The 26,351-nt window shown below is 36.9% G+C and overlaps 1 long non-coding RNA gene across 1 annotated transcript in view; it reads right to left on the minus strand.

Moving 5' to 3' along the window:
- Positions 1-25,715, minus strand: part of LOC308705358 — a 34,806-nt gene extending 9,091 nt beyond the window's left edge. Inside the window, exons 1-2 of the long non-coding RNA XR_014031908.1 lie at positions 25,640-25,715; positions 9,666-9,785 (exon numbers count right to left, since the gene is read on the minus strand). This is a non-coding gene — a long non-coding RNA (uncharacterized lncRNA). The remainder of the gene's footprint in view (positions 1-9,665; positions 9,786-25,639) is intronic.
- Between the last annotated feature and the right edge of the window lie 636 nt (positions 25,716-26,351).

A 26,351-nucleotide genomic window follows, 5' to 3' on the forward strand; every position in this document is an offset into this window, starting at 1 on the left:
TATAAAAAAGAAATTCCTTGTATGACTCTGTACTATGTTAATGCCTCTCTTCAAAATTTTTCAATATTGTTTGTTCTGTATTTTATCTAAATCAGGTGTTGTGAACTGGAGTGCATTTTCCAGACAATATAGGCAAGAGTTCCGGGTGCCCTACTCGCTGACTATGTGCTTGCACTGCACTGAAGTATACAAGGACTGCCCACCTGGGTCTGTGGGTGATGGCCGAAGGGGAGTCCTGCAGGGTTTTTATTCTTAGAAGGAGTTTGAGGGCTATTGCTCGGTTGACTGTTTTTTTTCTTTCAGGCTGAGTAGATTGTGTGTGAGTGTACGTACGTGTGTGAGTGTGTGTGCGTACGTGTGTGAGTGAGTGTGAGTGTACGTACGTGTGTGAGTGTACGTACGTGTGTGTGTGTGAGTGAGTGTGAGTGTATGTACGTGTGTGAAGCCTGTTTTATACTTCTGCGTCGAACTGCCGCCGTAGCTACGTCGTAGGCTGTGTGTAGAGCGCGTACCCTACGGCGTACCCTGACGTGCACCTCTCCAAAAAAGTAACAACGCGTCAATTCTACGCGGACACAAGCGCGGTGATTGGTCTGCCAGAACCCCTCCCTTGGGGTTTCACATGCTCCCTAGGTGCGCGTCAACGCGGACAACAACACAGAAGTATAAATTAAAACCAACACGTTGCCTACGGCGTATAGGCTCCGGCATAGGTCCGACGCAGAAGTATATTGAGGCCATAAGTGTACGTACGTGTGTGTGAGTGAGTGTACGTACGTGTGTGTGAGTGTACGTACGTGTGTGAGTGTACGTACGTGTGTGTGTGTGTGTGTGAGTGAGTGTACGTACGTGTGTGTGAGTGTACGTACGTGTGTGAGTGTACGTACGTGTGTGAGTGTACGTACGTGTGTGAGTGTACGTACGTGTGTGAGTGTACGTACGTGTGTGTGTGAGTGTACATACGTGTGTGTGTATGTACGTGTGTGAGTGTACGTACGTACGTACGTGTGTGTGAGTGAGTGTACGTATGTGTGTGTGTGAGTGTATGTACGTGTGTGTGAGTGTACGTACGTGTGTGTGTGTGTGTGTGTGTGTGTGTGTACGTGTGTGAGTGTACGTACGTGTGTGTGTATACGTACGTGTGTGTGTGTGTGTGTACGTGTGTGAGTGTACGTACGTGTGTGTGTGTGTGTGAGTGTACGTACGTACGTACGTACGTACGTGTTTGTGAGTGTACGCGTGTGTGAGTGTACATGTGTGTACGTACGTACGTACGTACGTACGTACGTACAAACGTGTGTGTGTGTACGCGCATGTGTGTGTGTACGCGCATGTGTGTGTGTACGTACGTGTCTGTGTGTGTGTATGTGCGCGCGTGTGTGTACGGTTGATGTACGTGATTATCTGTATGTGTGCATATCTCTTTTACACAATTATTTTTGTTTTGAAATAAAAGTTATCACTGGTATGAGTTTGGTTTTTTGAGTTGGCATGCATAATATGGGATACAGAGATTGACAATGTACTGTATGTAGTTAGTTTAACTACTTTATTGGCATAAATGTTTTCTAATAACCTAATGCACAAAAATAAACAAGAACTATTACAGAGGAATGATTAAAATAAGAAAAATATAAGGTGCCATTAATGTTTACAGTAATTTTGTAATTTACACAGTGAAGTGCAACAGAATGTGAAAAACTTTTAAAATACTACACAGATATTACACAATATATAGCTTACTCTGTAATTCCTTATGTTTTGATCAGGCATAGTTAAAACTATGGATATGCGCTCTACTACTTTTTGCTGCTTTCATTATTACTTTAGAGTTGTTTTAATACTTTATAATTTTATTAAAGTATTATTTCAAATTTACGCATGCGTTTTTAAGACGCATGACGTCACCACTTAACGCAAATACGACGCATGCGCTGTCAGCGCGATATGGCGAATGCGTTTTCAACCGCATTTCCTGTTTACAGCCCCGCCCCGATCTGCAGGCTGCAGCCAGGTGTACTTGAATGGGTCAGAGCCCGTCTACGGAGAGCCTTGGCACTTCCTATTAGCCCCATTGTATCGATCTTGGTTGCAGTTCCATTAGAATTCCACTGGAGGTGATCGCGGGCAAGTGCAGACTGAATGGGAGTCTATGGGGCTAGACGGCTAAATGTGTCTCTTTCACCCGATTCCCGTTGAGAAATCTCAGATTTTATTGTAAGTTTTGCAAGTTCAACATGGGTTATAGGTCTAAAGTTGAATGAACGAGTACTTATTTCTTTTCGATTTCTTACAGGTTGAGTTGTTGTTGCCCATAACACGCTAGCATTCTGCTAATGACGTCAGCATTCTGACGTCATTGACATTTTAAAAGACTTTTTAAACCAAATAAGTGACTCTAAAAAATCTAGCACCCAGCAATGTGTAATTTCTTTGCATCTCCTTTCGAATACAACATTCAAATTACTAGACAAAAAATTATATCCTGAGAAAAGTGGATTTTGAGGGTTTTTCACCATAGACCTCCATTCATTCTGCACTCGCCTGCGAGCGCCCCCGCATGGACAGAGACGTGTTACTGCAGCCAGTCCAGAAACCGGAAGTAAGCAGAGAGTGCCAATTCTCTTCCTATTAGACATTCTCTGAATGGGTTCGATATTTCATTTGCACACGTGGGCGGCGCTGAAACGCCGCTTTCATCTGATTGGTCAAAACGCTCCGCCTTCAGTAGGCTCCATGAGTAGGCTACGAGCTTTTCTTTCTGTCAGGCAGAATAGAGCTGGTAAGTCCCGCCCCTTCCGCTAATCCCCCTGGACCTCTAGGTTGAAAAATCGTCAATGCAAGTGAATGGGAGAAAAGAATTATTTTCTGGTCCCGTTTGAATTTTGCCATGAATGTGAACATATGTTGTCTGTGAATTTTTTATATAACTTTTCGTGTAAAGAATGCTACAATTTAGCAGGTAGAAGTTTGATACGGTTAGACTTTGTGTGAGAGCACTTTGTGGATTACAACTCTTCGCTGCTTTCGACACGTTTGAAACGTCAACACCACTAGCACACGGACACTAGCTCACGAATCCCGCTAAACATGGCTGTGTCTTTGGTGCACTTCACCGCCTTCTTTCAGGGAGAGGACAAAATCGTTGAGGTTGGTGAAAACCACGGGTAAGTCAACTTTATGGGGTGACGTCACCAGGGCTGGACTGGGACAGAAAATCGGCCCTGGCATTTTGGCCCAGACTGGCCCACTACATATGACCATAAACACCACCCATCTTTGCACGCCCTTAAATATGTTTTTGTTCAACTCATTTTCATTAAAACCACTAATGCCATGTAATGAGTGAGTAGGAACGAGTTAACAGATTAAATAAGTACAAAATTGTAATTTATTAATACAATTGAAGTACACTCCACAGTGATGCATCCAAAAAACAAGCTATAAGCTGCATTGGCATAGCAATACCAATGTTTCCCACAGGATCTTGGTAAAACTGTGGTGGGCGGACCTCTGTCCCTCTAGGGGGGTTTGGGGGCATGCCCCCCCTAAGAAAAATTTGTGCATTTTAATGTTAAATTCATTAATCTGGTGCAGTTTGAGAGTTCAAAATTAAAAGGCTCCAACCCATATTAAGTGTGCAAATTAAACAAAGAAAAAATCATACCTCTTTTAGTAACAGTGTCTGTCTATATTACACTACTACATAATAATAGTTATAATATTAAACCAATGACAGTAATAGCCATATATTGCAAAACAAATGCACTGAAAAATAAAGAAAACTTTCATAATTAGTTTTGTACTCATTTCTAAACTTGAAAGAGATAAGCACATGATCTTTTATTTTGACGGAAACTGCATCAAGCTTTTATTTTGGCGGAAAACATGGACAAAAACGCGTCTTTTTTACATTCCTGTACATTCCTTGCGTTTCTTCTCCATCTCTCAGACTATTTTGACAGATACACACTTGACACTGCACGCTCACTCAAAGCCCAAAGGGGGAGGTGTGATTGGGCCAGCCCAGTGTCAAGAAATCAATCAAGAAAACAACCAATGTGCCGCTGATCTACGGGTTTCATAAGCCGGTCTGTCAGTGGGAAAAAAAACTAACGCTTACTTTTTTTTGACCAATGCATTACACCGGCACTAACCCAGCACCATCAATTTAAACAAAACAAAACGAATGGGCCGCCGATGTACAAGTTTTATGGGCCATTAAAAGAAAAAAAAAAGTATGAGATTTATCGGCCCAAAAAGCACGTCGGCCCACCGGGCATTTATGGTATGCCAGATTACCAGTCCAGCCCTGGACGTCACATAGGCGACATGTAGTCTTTCTCGTTATGTCTTTTCCACAACTGCTAGCCGAAGAATCATACCATATACTGTCAAACTCGTAACATGAAAAGTTATATAAAAAATTCACAGACAACATATGTTCACATTCATGGCACAATTCAAACGGGACCAGAAAATAATTATTTTCTCCCATTCACTTGCATTGACGATTTTTCAACCTAGAGGTCCACTTGGGGTTTTACGGATGGGCGGGACTTACCAGCTCTATAAGAGTCACTGACAAATAATAGGCTGAACTGTACCATTATAATATGTCCGTAACATTTACCACTCTCATCTTTTATTTACATCAAAAGGCAGATAGGCCTGTGTGACATATGTAGGCTATAAATAATTTTGAAAATTGAATAGAAATAAAGTTTAAATTTATGATTATAAGCATGTGTAGCCTACTCAATTCACATGAAAAGAAAGAGACAGAAAAGAGAGAAGCTAGAATTAGAGAGTCTACATTAATACTGACAAAATTACCAGGTTTGGGATTAATTAAAATCATGTCGGTTGAAGAGCACGGCATACCTTTAAAATGTTATTAGTTTTATTATAAAAATAATACAATTTTATTACATACTGAATTGGTCGATGTTTCTCTAAGGTTTCTTTATTATGTTGGCTTAAGAAAGCCAGCATACATTTAAACATTATAATTATTATTTTTTTTAATTTAGAAATTGCCTCCGCCTAGAACTTTAATGCTTCACCAAATTCAGCTCAGACCTTCAGACTGGTCTGACTCGCTTATATCTTTTCTAACTGGTCAGACTTACTTTCCCAAAAAATCCATTGACTTGTGTTATCTGAGCAATGAAGGCCGGACTACTTAATGCTGTCCACTAGAGGGGGCGACAGGATAAGAAGTGTTTTCTACTCTTTCCCTGTTTGCATCAGTTTAAATGACAATTATGCATGAATTTCATTCATAAATAGGCCATATCTGTGTATCCACTCTCTAGTTTATTTTAAGATATTGTTATTCACACTGATTTCTGCATTTAATGTTTGTCCATCTGGAACTTTTATTTGTCATGAGCTCTAGCCTATATTTTAAGATGTACTAGAAAAAAAAAAAGATTCAACAACACAAACTCTGTTTGTAATGCTTGTTATGTTCCTAAATTTATAATAGGCCAAACACATTTAAACTTCTATCTATCTATCTATCCATCCATCCATCCATCCATCCATCCATCCATCCATCTGTCTGTCTGTCTGTCTATCTATCTGACTGACTGACTGACTGACTGAGCTTCCTTTGTGAAAAATAGCAGACCACCTTTTTTAAACTGTAAAAACGGTTAAAACTGTGGTCTACTGTATTTCACAAAGGAAGCCCATTTGTGCGGTCGTTGGCGTTATACAGAAGGACATTCTGAATATGAGCCTACTGTAAAATTAGCTGGCTTAAAAATGCGGATTGATCAGTGCCAAGTTATTCCAGACGCCTCCCGGTGCTATTCGTATTGGAATTGTGTAATCACAGATTATGAACAGATGTTTTCAGAGGTGGACAAAGTACACAACTTCCTTACTTGAGTGAAAGTACAGATACTACTGGTCAAATATTACTCCGTTACAAGTAAAGTTGTAAAGACCGATTTTTACTTAAGTAAAAGTACAGAAGTACTTGTTTTTAAAAGTACTTAAGTATCAAAAGTAAATGTCAATGCATTGTTTTATTATTGTTGCATTGTTGTGTGTAATACTTACAGTACCTTATGCCTCTGAATCTATGCCTGCCTATACCCTCAAATCAATATCAAACTTATTTCTAGAACACAGTCCCAGTAGTGGTAATGAATTTGAGATTGAATAAGTGCACTCAATAACGTCCACAATGGTTTCGGACACCCAAATGGCTGTTCCCTCAAATAGTGCCCTATTTAAAGTTTTTTGGCTTTTAGTATGAATATGTTTGCCTTACTGTTATCTATAAGCTAGTGTGCATCAAAACAACGACAACATTTACATTTAGAAGACCAAACCCAACGTTGAAAATGAAAATCAGGTTGATGTCAGAATCCAACGCCAGATTGACATTAATCTCCAACATTGGACAGACATTGTATTGTGGTTGAAAACAAGGATATATTCCCATTGGGTTGTTGGGTTTTCATGTTTAATAGGAACTTTAGACATAATGATTTTTATACTGTACAAACTGTGTGATCCCCTAACTATAATGTAACAGTTATGGGTAGGTCATCTACGGACATCTAATGTTACGGACATATTATCATGGTACAGTTCAGCCTATTATTGATTTTTATTTCCACTTCCCTTTTATCCAAAGAGACAGAACTATTTGCACTGCATTAATCAATGGGAAATACATCATGCTAAAATAATCTGTCATACTGTGGCTTACATTATTGGGGTCGCTTGCAAGTCGCAGCAGCATGAATTACGTGACCAGCAACATATTTCTGCTTCAAATATTGTGCGTAGTTAACAGTGAGTGGTGGTTTCAGACATTATTTTATTAAAGTGCATTTGTCAGTGCCGCACTCGTACTGACTCTTATTCTGCCTGACAGAAAGAAAAGCTCATAGCTTACTGAAGGCGGAGCGTTTTGACAATCAGATGTGTGCAAATGGAATATCGAACCCATAAACCGATTTGTAAACCACAAACGAAAAATGAAAAATCGAGCCAAAATCACATTTTTCGTTTTTCGGGTTTAGACACAAAATAACCCACCAAGGTCACGATTCTGAGCTCCAGTTTGTCTGTCAGATGGTCATTTCACCAACTTTGCATGCCAATTGCTCACCTCACGAATGTCAGGTCCTGTAACAAAGAGTACTAACACACAAAGACAGCTTCTTCAAGGTCTGAGTTGATCGAGCTCTAGCTCTGTTCAGGAAACTTTCCCAAAACATACTGATCAAGAAGTACTTTCTCTCAGTAAGAGGTTCAGACAATATTCATCATTATTCTCTAGTGACTGAAGATGAAAAGTAAAGTAAATGCTTTAACTAAGAATTGGTCATGTAGGAGACAGGCCTAAATGACCCCAATGACCTAGGCTGTCAGGGTCAACTAGAAAGTAAATATATGTTTTAACCCCTTACCAGACAGCCCCAATTTTGGCAAGTGATGCATACATGGCATACCCAAAAGTAATAAGTAATTCTGAATAGAGACAGAACCAACATATAGAGAATGACAAAATATTTTACAAGCATGTTACGATTAATCATTATTTCTCCAAATATACACACCCTTAGACTAAGAGCCCTGACGGATGCTGTATTTTGCATGTATGTGAACACAAATAAACTGGAGAAAACATGATTGAATGCATTATGAGTGATGAATTCTATTCAAAATATTGAACGTTACAGAATAATAATTTTGCACTCCTGGCATAAATTAAGAAATGAATGTCAATGCAAACCAGATTTATCATAAACAGTGGTCAAATATCGAAGTCTTAAATCTTTCTAATGATGCTCAGTTTGTCCAGATCAAGTAAGAGTGTGTGTTTTAACAGGTGTTAGGTGCTTCTCTTACAAACAAAGAGAATGTTTCAGTGAACAATGTAATTCTATAACTAGTAAATCTCATAAGCTTGAAGAAGTCATTCAAATCATTTAATATTTAGAAGGATAAATATTGATTAATAATGTGATTACAAATCACTAAATGGATATTGAAGCGGCAGTGGATTCCATAATCCACCCCTTCACCATACTTGTCCATATTGTGTACCCACCCTGAGAAAATCAAACTATTTACCTGAAAGTTTTGGATCAGAACATGAACATTAATCACTTAGACCAGGGATGGGCAACTTCAGTCCTGGAGGGCAATTGTCAAGTCAAGTCACCTTTATTTATATAGCGCTTTTTACAATACAGATTGTTTCAAAGCAGCTTTACAGATATAACAGGAAAATAATGCAACAAACTTTGTTTCTAGAAGAAAATAGCATCACAGTCCAGCTTAAGTAAGTTCAGTGATGGTTCCTTTTTGTTGTAAAAAGTTATTAATTTAGTTATATTATAAATATAACTAAATATATATATAGGCTATATATATATATATATATATATATATATATATATATATATATATATATATATATATATATATATATATATATATATATATATATATTTATATTATAAATATATATATATATATATATAGCCGCTCTGGACAAAACTGTGATGTCATCATCCAGCTCAGTTCAGGCAGCATTATAGGTCAAAAGTCAGATTGGATTGGAACATTCAGAATATTAATCCAGTTCCATCTGGCTGAAGATTGGAGTCATCATGCCGGTGTGGAGACGGGTTTGTTGAGGATCAGTGCAGATGGCTGTCGTGGCGATGAGGCCTTCACAGGGGAGAGTAGACACAATCTCTGCTGACACTTCCCTGGGGGTGTTGCCCATCCCTGACTTAGAGACTTTTGGGCAATGCTTTTTAATATGAGTCCGCATATTAGAAAAATTAGCAAAACTCTTTCCACATGAAGAGCACTGGTGCAGCTTCTCTCCAGTATGAACTCTCTCATGATCTTTCAAGTATTCTGACCGAGTGAAACTCTTCCCACAGTGTGAGCACTTGTAAGGTTTCTCTCCAGTATGAATCCTCTGGTGTGTTTTTAAGATGCGCAATCTAGTGGAGGTCTTCCCACAGTCAAAGCATATATAAGGCTTCATGCCAGTATGGACTGTAAGGTGTGCTCTTAAGCTTGATGCCTCAACAAATGTTTTATCACACTGATCACAGCTGAATGATCTCACTCCAGAGTGAAAACGCAGATGGTCTTTGAGAGAGCCTATGTGAGTTAAACTCTTTCCACACTGATTGCATGTGAAAGGTTTTTCTCCAGTGTGAATTCTCATGTGCACATTTATATCCTCTTTGCGAATGAAACTCTTTCCACACTGAGTGCAGGTGAATGGTTTTTCTCCAGTGTGAATTCTCATATGTCTGTTAAGTGCCGATTTATGCATGTAACTCTTTCCACACTCAGAGCAGGTAAAAGATCCCTTGACTCCAGATTTTCCATCTGTGAAATTCTTTTCAGTCTGTGAAATAATGTTTCCATCTTCATTTGTGAAATGCTGTTTGTCTTTAGTCACTTCCACCTGGTCTAAAATCAACATTACATTTCCATGGGTCAATTGAAGATGTACAAATTAGAAACAAAACCAGGGAGCCTCAAATTTGCAAAATACAGTTTACTATTGAGTCTAATAATATCTAGTTTTACAGGTATTGTTATTTGTCAGTTTTCATCTTAATGTTCCTCGTCAGTGATTTAAGAGAATGAAGGAAAACACCAACCTATTAGTTTCTCTGTATCTTCATCTTTTATTCTGCAGGGTTCTTCCTGAAACTCCATCTTTAAAATAGTATGCGAGTAGTTTCTCCTGGAGTAATTCCTCCTGCTTTCTGCTGCTTCTCCTGTGGGAAGATGGGAATATATAGCATTTAAACACTCATGAATAGCTGTGGGAGCAGCTTCACTAACTGAAGGAGTGAATTGTGGTCGCAGTAGCTTATTTAGCAGATGCTCATCGTCGCACTTAAAATCGCTCTCAATAATCCAGGTTTAAGCGTTGTTTTTTTTTCCTCAAAGAGACGTTTAGAAAATTTCATTTTAACTGCCTGTCAATAGATTACAACTTTTTAATTGCACAACCCTTTTCACACTTATTCTCAGCTGTCTCTAGTCACAGGCTGTTCTCCGAAATGTATTCTCTACAATAAAGTCTTGTATCACAATAGACTATTTTTTTTTTTCACATTATTTTTTTTCAGGTGGGAGGTGGGGAGGTGGGGGGGATCAACTTGAAGCAGCAGTAGAGGCCAGAAGAGAAGAGAGAGGAGGGTCACTGTGGATTTGTCTCTAATAAAGCCTGAGAAAGGCCCCACCTCTCCGGGTTTGCTTGACCAATGAGAAGGGTGGAATTTTCAAGCGGGAAGATTCCTTTGTGGTTGATTTATGAATCTTTGTTCTAAGTGTGCTCATTTGCATGTGCAGCTGGATTGGTTTCTGATGACGAAACTAAGAAAGATTCTTGTAATACTAATATGTTGCGCCGCTATCGGCATATCATGTACAATCATTTCGATCTTCAAAGTACCAATTTATAGAGACCAAACATTGTATAGGTGAGGTTACATTGACCGTTGGTTCTATAATAAAATACATAGTATCAAAGAGATAATAGACAGTAAATCATTCACAAAATGTTCTGGGATGCATGATAATTTCATGTTAATCAGTTCATCGATAAATAAATGCAGGAGAGTCTGTTCTAATATCTGTAGGTCTTGCGGCAGAGGCCCTGTTCACATTGCTAAGAGTCATAAAACCAACTTATCTGATCGTGGTCATGGTAACTAATACCTTCTTGCCCTGTTTGGGGGGATGGGGCCACAGATCCCAGAGTGAGTTTTAAATATCATTTTTTAAACTATATCAAATACTTGTGTCTGACTTGTCTCAGTCGTTACAGGACAGAGGACAGACAATCAACACACACACACACACACACACACACACACACACACCTTCAGATTCAGTCTTTCAGCTGAAGGATGTATGACAGAAGACACGTTAAATACAGCTCTCCCTAACAGCAACTGCATTTCATCTAATGCACAGGTTGCAGTCCTAAAATGCTGGAAAAGAGAGAGTTTTCTGTCGCAATATCGAGTTCTTCTAAGCTATCTGGGACGCTGAGATGATGAAACTGATCAGGAAGTTTATTAATAAAGCAATCTTTAGTGGCAGAAATGATAGGTATAACATATTTGTAACAGAGTCGGCTTTGCAGCCTTGGCTAAATTAAGTTTACACAAGACTATAATGATCTGAGATGTCATCGCTCTGCTGCAGAATTTCAACGGCATCAACATCTATTTTATAATATATAAAAATATTAGATAATATTAGATCTAGAGTATGATTACGACAATGAGTAGGTCCTGACACATGTTGTCTAACTCCAATAGAGTTAGGAATGTCTTTAAATGCCAATCCCAATGCATCTTTTTCGTTATCTACATGTATATTAAAATCACCAACAAGGACTTTATCTGCTACCAGTACTAACTCTGATAGAAAGTCAGCAAATTCTTTGATAAAGTCTGTATGGTGCCCTGGTGGCCTGTATACAGCAGCCAGCACAAATCTAAAACGTGATTTATCATTTACACTATTTATTGCTATATTAAGCACCAACACTTCAAAAGAATTATATTTGAAACTAGACTTCTTAGTAATTCTAAAAATATTACTATAAATTACAGCAACACCTCCCCCTTTGTGTTTCAGACGAGACTCATGTTTATAACAGTAATCTTGCGGGGTGGACTCATTTAAATTAATGTAATCGTTTGGTTTTAGCCAGGTTTCTGTCAAACACAGCACATCTAGATTATAGTCTGTAATCATATCATTAACAATAAGTTCTTTTGAAGTAAAGGATCTAATATTCAGCAACCCAAGTTTATCATTTGCTCATTTGTATTATATCAGTTTTTAGCCGGACAAAATTGCGCTTGTTAACTCATGATTTCTGTTCTGTGCGTCTGTGCGCACCAATCTTGCACTTCTATCTACTCCTCAACCAGACCACCTAGAGCAGGGGTTCCCAAACTTTTCCATGCCAAGGCCCCCCAAATACCACTAGGTTCTGGCCAAGGCCCCCCTTTTGCAGGATGTGTTACTGAACCCATCGACAATACTACGGTACGTGTAGAAATAAATAAATAAAACATCTAGGTGAACATCAGATTATGTGATGGTGTTTGATACCAGATTGATTATAGAGATGCACCGATTACAATTTTCAAAGCAGATTCCGATTTTTCATTGAGTTTGACCTGCCGATACAGATTTTAGCCGATTCTGATTTCATTTTTTTCTAACCACTTTACAGCACACACAAATAATATATATATATATATATATATATATATATATATATATATATATATATATATATATATATATATATATATATATATATATATATAACACCACTTTTACCCAAACTGATTAATAAAAACAAGTTTAAATGGATACATTTTCTATAAATATTTTTGTCTTCATTTTCTTTTCTGACATAGCCTACTCCAGTTCTTGTTCAAACACACTACATGCAAATTCTGTGCATTTTAGGTACTTTTTGTGTGAAATCATATTTATTTTGTCCATCAAAAGTGTGCTTTCACTTTAATTGAGCGTGAGCAGCGCAGCAAAAATAGACTCGGCGCCGAAACCCTCCGCTTCACTTCTGCTCATGCGAGTCGACGCTCCTGCTTGACGCTCACGCGCTGCTCCTGCTCGCGGTGTGAATGCACTCACTGAACATGCACGGCGAAAAAAAAATTGCGCTGCTCACGCGCCGCTTGCGGTCTGAAACGGCCGTAATTCACAAGGTTTCCTACATGTGCGTTCTGTGTGCATGTGTGATGCTGATGTTGCGCAATGTTATTCATGCGGCGCCCGAGTGCATTTGAATCGCATATGTCAGACTGAAAATCACGTGAAAATCGGCCAATTCTTGTCACTAGCCGATCAATCAGTTCATCTCTTAAAAGTATAATGTTCAGATAGGCTATGCAACAAATTATTATAATGTTATTTCATAACAATACTCATATTAGCAAATATTTAATATTTTATATAAATATATATTTTTTTTACTTTTTCCCCGCTTTTTTTTCCAACTTCCTGCGGCCCTCCTGGCGCCCCCTGGCGGCCCCCACTTTGAAAACCCCTGACCTAGAGACTTCGGGTTTTCGGCATTATGTTAAGGAAGGTCTAATCTCGGGAACGCACAAAAAAAATCCAGGAAAAGATTTACTATCTCTTAGTGTTGTGATCCCATGAGGTGAGAAAATTGCGCTAAAACACTCACCGAGTTTTTATTACTTGTTTATTTGTTGAACATCAATAACATTTTTACCCTTACCCGCTGTTTGAACTCTTGCCCTCAGGGAGACATTACAGATGTCAAAAGACAAGGACTAGACTAGTAGATTTAGGAATAGCTTCATTCCCAAAGCAATAACAGTCCTAAATGAAGCTAAACTTTTTTTTTTTACTTTATTGATGCAGTTTGCACAGTTACTCAGCAATTTATCATATTAGAATATTTATTAGCCACTTAGTAGGAGAGTGGGTAAATTGTTTTTTATTTATGTTTTGTGTTATGGTTAGGGTGTGCTTGCAGGAAAGATGAGAGAGAGTTTGGTATGAATGATGAGTGAGATGTACTCGATGTATGTGTGTGGGTGTGTGTGGGTGTATGTTTGCAATGAATATGTTGTGAAATGAGTTTGTATATACTGTATAGGCCCTATGTGTTATAATGATGCACTTTACTAGAGTGGCTCTATAATCTTGTTATATTCAAATGCAATGACAATAAAGGCATTCATTCATTCATTCATTCAGTATTATACGTTTCTGTGTGTATAAAACGTAAGTAAATGTACACATATATTTTCATGAGATCACGTTGGTCTAACAGAAATATGTCTTCCCAATCGAGAATTGACCTCTTCTTGATCTCTTCCTCAGCTCTTCAATTTATAAAAGATGTTTCACATTCTTTTGTTCCCCTTTCAGACCATTATCAAATAAGCCTAAAATTGTGTAGCAACACTGATAAAACTTCAAGTTTGCGTGGTTATTGGAAATGTAATAATTCTCTCCTAAAAGATGCAGCCTTTAATAATGGTATTAAGAACTTGTTTTCTGGTATATTCTCTGAAAATTCTAGAGACGGTTATAAAGCAAAATGGGAATTTTTTAAATATAAGGCTAGGCAGATCGCCATCAGAAGTAGTAAAGAGTTCAAATCCTCTATAAAAAAAAAAAATATATATATATATATATATATATATATATATATATATATATATATATATATATATATATATTTGAACTCCTAAATAAAATAAACACTTTATTGCAAAAAACATTAACTCGGGAGGAAGAATTGCTTTTAAGAGAATTAAATTTACAAATGAATCAAGCTTATTTGGATTTAGCTAGAGGGGTCTTTATTAGGTCAAAAGCCAAATGGCTAGAAGAAGGAAAGACTAACTCCAGTTACTTTTTTTGCGTTAGAGAACAGGAATTGCAGGAGAAATTCATTAACAGCACTAAATATTAATGGTGTCAGGTGCACTGATCCTAACTTAATTTCTAAGTTTATCACAAACTTTTATAACAAACTTTATACTTCCAAATTTAATTGAAATAATTGTGAGACTTTTGTCAAAAACAATTGAAAACTATATTCCAACTATTGATAATGATTTTAAAGATTTGTGAATCAACTTTGACAATTGGGGAAGTTAAATCTGCTCTTTTCTCTATGAAGAGAGGGAAATCCCCTGGTGTTGATGGTTTTTCCGTTGAATTTTACGTCCATATTTGGGACTTAATAAAATCCCCATTGCTTTGCATGTATAAAGAATGTATTGCTCAGAAGGAAATGACTACATCAATGAAACAGGGTATAATTTCCCTTATTCCAAAACCTGAAAAAGATCCTCTCTTAATTGATAATTGGCGACCTCTTAACGGTTGATTACAAGATCTTGGCCCTAGTATATGCTAATAGGTTGAAATTTAAGCTTGATCAAATTATTGCGGAGACGCAGTCAGGTTTTGTCAAAGGTAGGCATATTAGCAATAATATAAGACTTATTTTAGATTTATTGGATTATGCTGATTTTGGACACTCTTAAGCCATTATTCTTTTCTTAGACTTTTATAAGGCCTTCGATACCATTGAGCATGAATTTATTCTGCAATCTCTCAAACAGTTTGGTTTTGGGGATTCTTTTGTTAATGTAATTGAAATGTTTTATAAAGAAATTAGTAGTTCCGTCATAGTCAATCTGCACACCTCCAAAAGATTTGTTGTAAAGTGTGGTGTCAGACAGGCTTGCCCAATTGCACCTTTTTTATTTATTTTGGTTACTGAGCAATTATCACTGAGTATTATGCACAATCAGAACTTGAAAGGTATCTCCATTTTGACAGGAAAATCAAAATCTCGCAGCTGGCTGATGACACCACTCTTTTTTTATATGATAAACGTAAATTCTCCAGTGCCATTCAGATAGTTACACATTTTTTGTGTGGGTTAAAGTTAAATATGTCTAAATGTCTAAATGCAATGACATGTTAATTGAGGATATTCCGGTCAAAGACACAATAAAGTATTTGGTATTCATGTAACAAAAAATTTAGTAGCCAGACAACATACAACATACAAATAAACAACTAAATACTTGAAATCGTTTAAGTTGTGGGCCCTGAATCTATAATCTATGGAAATGTAACGTTTTAAATGGAATTATGGAAATAAACTTTTCCATGATATTCTAATTTTTTGGAAAGGGTCTGTATATGTATAATAAACTCCCGGTGTTACATCCACAATTTCTCACCACATAAAACTCTTTTGTGGAATAATATGATGTAAGAATTGATAAATTAGGGAATTCCAGACAGTCTGTTTTGGGGGTGGCCAGGCCCTGAGAGGACAAAAGGACCTCTCTGGAGATTATCATTTGAACTGGCCCTCGTGCACCATCGAGACGAAAGTCTCACCTCTGAGTCATCTTAATCTACATCTCCTTCCCTCTCCCTCACCCCCTCTCTCTCAGGCTCAGACGATCACCTGATTTCACCCAAGAAAATGTATAGTTTAATGTGAATGATTATCACAGAGTATTTTCATGTTTGGTATCATTTAAAATGTCACAGTGCGACTGGTACAAATGTCCTATTTCCAGAATAAGTGAAACACAAGGTAATAAGGTTTTTGAAGGTTTATGGATAACTAGCATACAAGGAGGGGTTGGTCTCTCAAGCAAATGGTCGCGCACCCCCAAGAGGTGTTACAGTGTACCTCCGAATGCAAATTTCTATTGTTAGCACATGGTTCCAGGTGAAAAGGTTTGTCTATTTAAGGAAGTGCAGCAGGGAGATCGGGGACCTTTTCTGTACTTCAGATCGGCCTGTGAGCAGGGGTGCAAACACATGTATGGTCAAAAAAGAGAGAGGTAATCGAAGCCCTCGTCCCGCGGCAAATATCCAAATACTACATTGCCACCATCCCCAACCCACCCCTATAGGCACATAGAGTCAAATGAAATTTAGAAAAACTATCTTGCACTTCTTCTTCTTGCTTTACTGCTACTTCCTGAAAACAATTTCACCTGATGATTTGAATAGCTCTTTTTGTAAAGAATTAATAATTCTAGGATGATTGGGGTAATTGTGTAGGGTAGGCCTAGTGCATCTGCATAGAAACTAATAAACAAAATACAAGCATATATAAATACAATAAAACACAAATACACGAGAAATAAAGCAGTGCTTTATGTTTTTCAGGTAAATTAACTGTATTAAGTATTAATACAGTTTATCTTTTGACAAAACGTGATTTTTCTCTTTCTCTTTTGTTGTTTGATTAACTTTGGTGACACAAACAGCTGCAGGTATATTGGGTGCTGTCCCTTTAAGACGAATGCACGTATCTAATATGACACGCATCCGTTTTATTCTGACTGCGTTTACGGGGAAACTCGAGACGGACACTGGCTTATTTTTTTCGTGCACATGTCTGTTCAAACACAAATAGATAAGAAAGAAAAGGGAATTCGGTGTTCACGAACTTCACGTGCTGTCTGCGACTACGTGGCTCTGTGCGCCGACAGACCATCTAAATTTGGATGTTAAACATAACATATATAGCCTGATACAGCAAAGACAACATCGGCAATATTGACGGCAAAATAGGCTACAGAATATTTCGTTCTGTAGGCCTATTGACAGGGGCAATATTTGAAAATCGATAATTAGGCCTATTTTTTAAATTACAATTATATATGCATTTGTCAAAACCGAGAGACTTTCAAGCATCAAAATGTAATTTATTAATATGTATTTGCGCCTTCTATTTTGTCTGAAAACTTCCAACACTCTTGCGTGTCGCGTGAAAAATAGGCGTCGGTTGCGGTTCTATTTCTAGCACGCGGTTTCGGCGCGGCTCGAGAAGTGTGTGTGTCACGCAGGCATTGTGCTCTAACACAAGCTCTGACCAGTTAACATGAGAGCCGACATAAAAACGGACACTCCACGCCACGCAGAGAGAAATGTGATGCAGTGGCAGATCCAGAGTGAGACAGAAACACTAGTGGTTCACGCTTGCGCACATACTGCTGGTTTGGCACGCAGTGTTCTGAATGATTCGCTTATTTCCTAATTACTTGTTGGTGGACGCAATCCAATTACTGTTGGTTAAATTATAATCAGACCCTCTCAACCCCCCCCCCCCCTTAAAAAAAATCTTCGGATCTGCACGATTCACACAAGTCACCCAAACTGACGTGAAAAAAGCGGGAGGCGCCGAAAAGCGCGCTGTTTGCACCCCTGTGTGAGGCTGGGAGTGAGATCTCTCAGCCTCACGTATTTCTTAAAGTTGGGTTTGCATCTTCTCTCTATTCCAGAGCATTTGATGTTTTGTATCGATTATCTTTGAATTGATTATGAAATTGGCATGATACATTTACCTGACATAATAAATTGTTACATTTGATTGTTCTAACTGACTTTGACATTATTTTCATTGAAGAGTTAAATGGAATAGTCAAACATTCGCTCACTTTTAGTGAGGCACAGATATTATTAAAACCTTTCATTTATGGAGTCAGATGAAATAAACGAGTAAATATATGATTAATATATTACAAATTTAACCAATAAATACTTTGCATGAGTGAGGACAGAACACGTGAGACCTTCACCGTATTGGCGAACCGGCAGATTGGACCAATTTCACGGGCCTTACAAAAATGGTGACCTCGGCGACGTGATCTCGCAACACAGACGAGAAACGTCCTTTCCAGCAAGTATTGGGATTTTAAAATCAACAAGAGGTTTGAACAACTTCTCTTTCTTCCGTGGTTGTGGTAAGTCAATTTTCTTTGCACTTTGCATCAGGTGTTGAAGAAATGTTTGATGCGGCAGCCAGATGAAGAATGATTTGATTTTAAAGATCTCCTTGTTTTGCCTAAGCAACAAGAAACAAAATCTAAAGTGAGAATAACATCTACCAAATAATTAGTAACTCGATGAAGAGCTGAAAATGTAAAGCCTAAAAGTTTTAAAATCAGCCGCATGTTTTCCGCCCATTGTTGTATTGGTTTTGTTTAAACACTAGCAGCACGTGATAAGAACGAGCAAACAACAGAAAGAGAAATTTAAGTTTGTAAACGATCGGAAAACTGATGATATGATTTACAGGCTAAAAAACTCAAATATCAAGGCTAATGCTAAATGCTAAAGCCATGCTGCGCTCAAGGCTAATGCTAAAGCCATGCTGCGCTCAAGGCTACGCTAAATGCTAAAGCCATGCTGCATTCAAGGCTAATGCTAAATGCTAAAACTTTAACATTGATGGAATTAAATTAAGATATTCAATTTAATTTTGCTTATTTCAGTTCCTCTGAAAAGTAAACCTCTAAAGTATTTGATATGCTATCTAATCAAAAATTCACGAAAATTTGAAAATTTTGCTTGGTTATCACTGTTAGGTGGTTGGGGATATGGCGAGACTGTAAAAACGATGGCAGAGTAATCTCTAAAATATATCCAACACAACTGACAGGAGCTGTTAGATGTGGCGAGTCTGTAAAAACGATGGCAGAATAAACTCTAAAACATTGTAACACGCTGGGGTAACACAAGTATAAAAAGGCGCCGTTATAACTAGCTATGATCGCGCGCATCCTGATTTTGACCGTCAAGCTGTTCAAATATTTGAGGATACTATTCTGAGCGATGAATAATTCTGTTAATTTTCAAATTTGTTTGTGCTACAACATGCACATAGGCTAATTTAAAGTTTATTCTTGAGACACAGGATTGCTTAACTGTAAGTGTATTTGAAACACTTAAGCAAAGGTGATATAGATGTTGTATTCTATTGCTTTGCTGTGAGTGTATTTTGAAAACCTAAGTAAAGGTGATATAGATGTTGTATTCTAGGCCATGTATCCTGAGTAAACTGAATTAAACACGTGTCTATGCTGAATTTGGTGGCTATAGTGTGACTCACAATGAATTTGAACGATCAGAAAACATGTAATTGGATAAACAAAAAGACAAGTCGATGCATTTGTTTATGAAAAGCAAGGTTGAGAAAAACAGGATGATGTGATGCATATTCTGTTTGGATTTTCAAATTTGTAGTTGTGCTTGACACATTGTGCTAGAACACACTTTATAGTTGTTTGTGCTACGAAAATGTGCACATAGGCTAGTTGAGTTTATTCTTTAAAAACACAAGATTGCTTTACTGTAAGTGTTGTAGAAAACACTTAGGTAAAAGGTTGTAGATGCCATGCATGCTAGGCCACGTGTCTTGTGTAAACTGGATTAAATATCAAGTGTGTTTGTTGAATTTGTTTGTCTCCTAACAGGAGCATAGGATTGCCATGTGGCTACAATGTAAATCATAAGACAAACAAATCGGAAAATCAGAAACGAATGCATCTCATTAATCCTGAAACAAAAACCTTTTTATATTTAAGGCATCGGAGAACTAAATATTGTTATGTTTGAATGTATTCTGAATTACTCTGAGATTTGTTTTTTCCAAAATAGGTTAACGGATTCGTATATTTCCACAAGATTGCGTCAGAGATTAGCGACGGCTAATAACTGATATCAGGGAGTGTACTGGCGACTTGGGTGGGAGGATGTGTTCCGATGTCTTCTGTTCTAATTTAATGTTACTTTAGATAAATGAACAGGCTTGATTAATCCAGAGCCAAAACCTACTAAAGTAAAACGATTGAATTAAGTTCCTGAAGGGCATCCAAGGGGGCTATTAAAAATCTCTTTGATTGTTGCGCGTGTACGGCAAAATCCTAGAGAATTAGCCAACTGCCTCAGCTCCTGATCTTCGGGACTGACCACTTGTGTCGTGCATCCTTGGGAAGGACTGCAAAGCGATATAGTTTTCCTTATCTATAAACGGAAAAATATAAAGTAAGAGTAAATAGAATAACCAAACGTTAAAATGGCCATTTAAAAAGACTAATGAGAAGAAAAGGTATTTGAAACCTAGCAAAGAAAAAAGAGAAACAGCAAATGTACATCTTATCAGCCCTGAGCCAGAAAAGCCTTTTTCATATTCAAATGTATTGACATGAGAACAAGTAGAGATTTGACCATGCGTTAAGTTGTTCCAGAGACTCTTCAGAGACTGAAAACAATAGAATTTGACTTGTATTGTTAAAGAATATAATTATATTATAACTTGAATTATAATAAACATTATATTACACTCACAGAGTAGGATAATAATTGGAGAAGTGTGACTTTCGACATTAAAACTGAATTTCTGAAACAGAATTTAATTTGTGTGCTACCCAGTGCCAAAAAGGGGCGGGGTATGCCTTTATTTTTCACCGTTAGAAAACACGGCTAGTATTGTGTGGCACAGGTAATAGCAAACCAAATTGTGCAACAACTAAAATTTAATTTAATCAGAGAAGTAAATTTACGAGGAGGGTGTGAAATGCTAAACAGCAGACAGAAGTACCACAGTTTTTTGCAGGTCAAAAAATATCTGCACAAATTAAAATGTGTGAATGCATTGCACATGCAGCGGACTGAAGGCTGAACTGAAAAAGCAGCTTCAGGTGTCACAACACACTAAGACAACAGCAACAATTCAGACGTGGTCAATGAAACTCGGTTTCATGTGACATCTGGAATTAAAATTGCAATTGACATGATAATGGAACAAGTAAAATAATTCCACACGTCTGAATTTAATGCTTTTGAAATATTGGAATTATCTGTCTGTGGTTCGCTCTCCTCTGTTTTCTGTCTCAGGTTTACTTCTGCAAATTCCTCGAAGGACGGACGCCAGGAGGGACAGGAGCCCACCTGGAGCAAATCCAGGACAGCGGAATTGTTAGAACATAACCTGAGACTCGGGAGATGGGTGAAAAGACACTTCAAGAGGCCATTCACATCTCACAATAGTACATGACTGCGTAAATATGGCCTCCCAGTTTAGAACTGGAACTAAATTTGCAAATGTCCTATTTCCAGAATAAGTAATACACAAGGTAATAAGGTTTTTGAAGGTTTATGGATAACTAGCATACAAGGAGGGGTTGGTCTCTCAAGCAAATGGTCGCGCACCCCCAAGAGGTGTTACAGTGTACCTCCGAATGCAAATTTCTATTGTTAGCACATGGTTCCAGGTGAAAAGGTTTGTCTATTTAAGGAAGTGCAGCAGGGAGATCGGGGCCCTTTTCTGTACTTCAGATCGGCCCGTGAGGCTGGGAGTGAGATCTCTCAGCCTCACGTGTTTCTTAAAGTTGGGTTTGCATCTTCTCTCTATTCCAGAGCATTTGATGTTTTGTATCGATTATCTTTAAATTGATTATGAAATTGGCCTGATACATTTACCTGACATAATAAATTGTTACATTTGATTATTCTAACTGACTTTGACATTATTTTCATTGAAGAGTTAAACGGAATAGTCAAACATTCGCTCACTTTTAGTGAGGCACAGATATTATTAAAACCTTTCATTTATGGAGTCAGATGAAATAAACGAGTAAATATATGATTAATATATTACAAATTTAACCAACCAATACTTTGCATGAGTGAGGACAGAACACGTGAGACCTTCCCCGTGTATTGGCGAACCGGCAGCTTGGACCAATTTCACGGGCCTTACAATGAATATAACTGTTAGAAACAAATCTCTCTTTTTTCCAAATTAGTTTAATAGAGAGATTTAATTTATATCCTTTTTTTATTTGACAACTCTGGTAACACCTTGTCTTATGAACGCTTCATGACTATCCATGAATTCCCTATTTATTTTAAAGAACACAATACTGTGCTTAAGGCTATTCCTACAGGTCTAGTGCAAGACCTGAATTAGTCTAGTGCAAGAGCCACATATTATACAACCAAAAAAATACGAAGGAGTCGGCTTTGTTATTGGATGGCATTAGCATTTATGATAAGAAATGTAATAATAAACTTATCCGCCAGGTTTTTCAAAAAAAGAGACCTAATTTGCCCTAGAGGCAGATCCCATTGGGCTGCCTTAATTGACTATATTGAATGGAGAAAAGCATGGTTGTTACCCCATAAATATTTATTCCCAATTAGACCAAAGAAGTCCACTTTAAAATACTACATAAGATGTAGGTTAATGTAATGCGTTAATGCAACGGTGTCCAAATATATTGTTATTTCTAGTACTTGTTCATTTTGTGGTGATGAAGATGAAACATTGATACACTTATTTTATTCTTATAAATTGTTTCAGAAAAGTTGGTCTAATGTATATTCTCATTTAAATACAACCCCCATTCATGCACACTCTTTTAATTTGAAAGATATTATTTGTTATTACACTGACTCCAGCACATCTAAAGAATATACTTTTAACAAATTTTTCATCCGTAAATAGAAATTTATGGGCTCACTTCCTACTCTCTCACACTTTTTGGTTTAAGACTCACTGCTTAAATCTTTTAGTTTAACTAGCAATAAAAAATGTGATAGATTCCTGAAACTATATGAACAATTATTTTGTAATGGCTCTGATGTTCAGGTTTAACAATCTTTCTGTCATATATTGTTTTTTAATTGTTTTTGTTTTGTTGTTTTCAGATTATCTATCTCTTGTTAGTACCGGCATTGTTTCCCTGAAAATGTAGGGTACTTAATTTTTTATTTTGCTCCATATCCTTTGTCTTTTGTTCTACCTCTTCTATGTTCTCCTGAATGTATTTGTATATTTACATCTGTTTCTTGAATAAAAAATAAAATAAAAATTGTTAGTCTTTCTGCTTATTCCGAGGTTTAATGTAATTAACTGGATCCGGGCCGTATCCAGATCAGATGGAGGACCTGCACCTAGACACGACCACAACGTATCCCTGAAGTGTCAGCATTGTGTCAACTAGACTCTCATCGAAGACCTCATCGACACGACAGCCATTGGCACTGATCCTCAACAAATCCGTCTCCATCCTGGTGTGATGACTCTGATCTTAAACCAGATGGAACTGGATAATATTCTGATTGTTACTATATAACCTATTATAACCTATAATAAAACCTATAATGCTGCCTGAATCATAATCATACACTGTTCGCTCGTTGGCCAGAGAAGAACTGGCCCCCCATTGAGCCTGGGTTCTCCCAAGTTTTTTTTTTCTCCATTCTGCCACCAAGTTTTGGTTCCTTGGCACTGTCGCCTTTTTACATCTTTTTCCACTTTTGTTGCCTTGGCTTGGCTTGCTTAGTTGGGGACATTAAATTGAACATTTAATTTAATATTCAACAATAATATTGATCTGCCTGCATTGACACTATTATACAAGAACTGAACTGAGCTGGACGATGACATCAGTTACTCCAGAGCGGCTATATATATATAAATTAACTAAATTAATAACTTTTTTTAAAACAGAAATGAAACATCACTGAACTTACTTAAGCTGGACTGTGATGCTATTTTCTTCTGGAAACAAATTTTTTTGCATTATTTTCCTGTTATCTCCGTAAAGTTGTTTTGAAACAATCTGTATTTTTAAAAGCGCTATATACATAAATGTGACTTGACTTGATAATCTTATTATTTTTATTGAAATTAAAATCTTTCATTATCTAATCAAAATAATTGAATTTGAAAGATTTTACTTTTAATTAAAAAAAAAAATTGCAATAGATTTGCAAAAGGTGTTTTTATGCATGTTTGGCCTGGGTTTTTGTTGCATTTACACTGTTCTGGCCACTAGGGGTCCCCGTGGAGACACATGTCAGATTGTTTCGAAGCCTTGACACGCACATTTGCTTAAAACTGTTTCAGTGTTTCAGGAAGCCTCGATCTGCCCACCACTAGAGTTTACCAGGACACACAGACCACACACACACACACACACACAAACACACACACACACACACTTTGAACATAGTGGTTATAATAATCTAAGAAAAATCACTTATAATGTAAAAAGAATTCATTACATTTGGTTGTCTGTATCAGAAATTGCAAACAATGTAGAAACTATATCTATAGAATCTGTATCTATAAATCTATAGGTGTACCAAATTATTCACTGATTAACCATTAAGATCAGTTGGATTAAATAATAGACAAACAAGAAGAGATGCAAATCAAAAGTTTGATAGTAATGGCATTATGAACGGCAGCTACTGTGAATGAAACATTTAGATGAAACTGTTATACTGTGTAAATACTGTGTGGATGAGATGTGTGATGTATGCTGACTGGTGGGAGGATATTTTGTGGTGAATGGTGTTGTTGTTGGTGTAGATTGATATTGGGTGGGTGGATTATTATTTGTTGTTATTAGTGCTGATTATGTGTCTTGAAGGGCCCTATTTATAAGCCGGTATGGCTTCTGAGTAGTCCTTTTTTACAGGAACTTGTTGTTCTGTGAATAAACAATAAACTAAACCAAACAGTGTAGTGAAAAGGATACTTTGTGATTTTGAGGATTGTTCTAACATAATTGAAAACATGATGAAATGCTTGAAAAATGTGCACTTTTGATGATCTGTAGTGATATTAGCAGCACTAAGAGTTTTGAAAATGTAGACCTTGTGAAAATAGTACCAAAGTGAATAAAAATAAATAAATAAATAAATAATACTATTTGTGCAATAATTATGGTCCATTAATGACCGCTTAAAATAATATTTTTTTCTAATATTTGTATTATTTATATTACAATTAGTGTAGTTAATAACTTTATAACTAATAAATAACACATTTTTTAATGATACTCGTATAAACACACACAAGTGAATATTAATGAATGCAAGCAAATACAGAATTTAACTCAATCAAATTTTAAAAGAGTGCTAATAAAGGCAAAAGGCAACCCTGTTATTTGAGTTTTAACTAACTTTAACTTCTAACTCATCTAGCTCATATTAATGTTGCTCTTACATTAGATATGATTCATCATTAAAAACTCTGTTTACCAGGTTTAATTTGTTCATTACATAAAACAAAACTCAATAGTCTTCACAAACCGTGTAAAATAACAGTCAAGCTTACGTTTCACTAGTGTAATGTACAACATCGGTCGGTTCATTTCGATTAATTTCTGAGTGATTTACTAAATGAACTGACTCGTTTAGTCGTTTGGATTTAGATTTCTTTTAAAAAAAATCAAATGATTGCACTCACAGTCTGAAAACCATCAGAATTTGGAGCAGAATGAACGGCTGTGTTCCTCTTCACATGTTTACGCCCTTCCCTCTTCTTCTTTTTGGTTTAAATGGCTGGTTGCATACTATTATAAAGTACATTACTGCCACCTCCTGGGAACTGAGCCAGAGACTCTATACTCTACTCTCTTTGTCCAAGATATTTCAAGATCCAAGCCACACTAGCGCTGCGTGTCCACCTCCTCTAGTGAAGCTCCGATCGTATTTTTTTATACAGATTTGTTATCTTTAGATAATCTATCAATAATGATACTTTTTCATAATCAGAATTTAAAATACTCTTCAGAGTTCTCATTTCTTCATTAATTCCTCACAAAAATGTATATTTTTCATTTGTATATTTTTAACACTGTATAATTAAATGCTTTTCTGTTTCTCTATTTCCACACCAATTACACAAACCTGTCAGGTGTTTTTATATTATCTGCATAGTATTATTTATAATATTATTATTAACCATTTCTGGCATTCTGAGTCTTGAAATTACACATTCTTCTTTCCTTTCGCCTCCTGAATTCCTTACTGTCTTTGGTTGTAAAGAGTATAGATGTCTACCTTTTATTTCATTATCCCATCTATTTTGCCACTCATAATGCATTCGTTTCTTGATTATTGTTTGTAATCTCTGATCTGCTGTAGTAGCTATACTTTATCTTCATCTCAGTATCTTT

This window comes from Scardinius erythrophthalmus, assembly GCF_964197995.2.
Source record: "Scardinius erythrophthalmus genome assembly, chromosome: 17".
Lineage (NCBI taxonomy): Eukaryota > Metazoa > Chordata > Actinopteri > Cypriniformes > Leuciscidae > Scardinius > Scardinius erythrophthalmus.